Consider the following 1,841-nt stretch of genomic DNA (forward strand, 5'->3'; position numbering starts at 1 on the left):
GCCTTAAGTAGCAAAAGAGTATCTTCATCTCAGAAACTAAGTTATACACAAGATGGCATTTATGAAGATTTAGGGACAAATAGGCAATAGGATGCGCAGAGAGGACCTTATAGTTGTAACTGTAACATTTATTTGCTAGATGTAATTGTCATCTCAGAGGCTTACTTCTAAATAACATCACCCTTTCTAGTTCTTTCTGAACTCTGGCTATCTGGTTCAACTCAGCTGCTCTGGATCAAATTCTTCTCTAAGCTGATGGATTCAAGCTGGCTTTTCTTAGCTTCTCACAAAATGGGTCTGCTTAGCCTTCAAACTAACTCTGGCAATCTGTTCTAATCTTATGTCTCCTCATTCTGTGGGTTGTTCTGTCTACCTACAACCTATCTCTGTAAAAACTGTCCAAGAAAAAAAAAACCCTTCCTCTCTCTCTCTCTCTCTCTCTCTCTCTCTCTCTCTCTCTCTCTCTCTCTCTCTCTCTCTCTCTCTCTGCACTGCTCTCATGAGAGTTGGGCATATCTTATCTCTAATTCATCCTATTAAATCTTTCTCTTATTTCTCACTTTGTCTGCTCCTCCGTTAGACATCACTTTCAAATATGGCTGCTTCCTTCTACAAACTAAAGTTACATAAACTAATTAAAAGTGTATACTAAGATGTATCTGTGTTACAGCCAGAGGGATTAAAGGTGTACTGTGTGTCTGCATTTGAGTCTGATCATACAGACCTAGGTCTTTAAATGTGATTCCTTGCCAGAGCAACCATGTTGATGGATTAAAATTCCTCTACATACTGTGCTGTTAATTTTCAAATAGTATAATGACAGAAAGAGTAAGAACAATTTGTGGGTCATTTACACTATCACTTACATTTCTGAAGCTTGAGGAATTCCATAATAGGGTCTTTATGGGAAACTTTTCTGAAATTCATGTGAAGCACAACAGGTTAGTATAAATAAGAGAGTATTATTTTTCTATGAGAGGTATACCAACAGCCTAAATGTAAGTAAAGCACTATACCCCAAAAGGGTTTTAGCCAGTGTAAAGTATTGAAAAGATGTGTTCCTATGAGATGCACAAAAGCTATTGTAGCATATTCAGGAAATCTGCATTTGGAAATGGTAACCCAGAATCTTAGGTGAAAAGAGGTAACCTTAGCAGTTATAAACAAATACTAACTCCAAAAAGTGAAGTTAAAATTTTAGAATGAGTGAAGAAAAGTTAAATGGATTTCAATTTGCAAAGTTAAGAAAATGGTACGATTTTCATACATCAAGATTACCAGCTATCAACTAGGGGAAGTTATAACTGCCCAGAGCACTTGGCATGAAGATTCATGTAGTGTAGAGGAAAACTCAATATTATCAGCTGACCAAACATCACTTTGTCAACAAAAACAGTTTAAACCTCTTTCTAGTGCAAGGGAGTTGGCTTAGCAGTTAAGAGCACTTTTTCTTCTTGGAGATGATCCAGGTTTGGTTCCTGGCACCCACATGGTAGTTCACAAACATCCATTACTCCAGTCCCAGGTGATGATACAATGTCATTTTCTGACCTCTTTAGGTAATACACACACAATGTGTTGCACATACCTGTATTCAGGTAAAACATTCATATGTCTAAAATAAATCTAAAGAAATTAAAATATATAAACCTATTTCTAGCAATATGTATGATCCTATAATCACAAAAATATCTCACCACAGTGCAAAAAAAGATGTCGGCAATGGCTTCCAGGAAAATACCATGGGCAGAAAACAACACTGAGGGATTCTCCTTGTACTTTTCTTTGTTCTTTTGTTTTTCTCTCTGTACTTGCCTTTCTGCATAGTTTTTTTTTTTTTT

Source organism: Mastomys coucha, chromosome X (genome assembly GCF_008632895.1).
Source record: "Mastomys coucha isolate ucsf_1 chromosome X, UCSF_Mcou_1, whole genome shotgun sequence".
Lineage (NCBI taxonomy): Eukaryota > Metazoa > Chordata > Mammalia > Rodentia > Muridae > Mastomys > Mastomys coucha.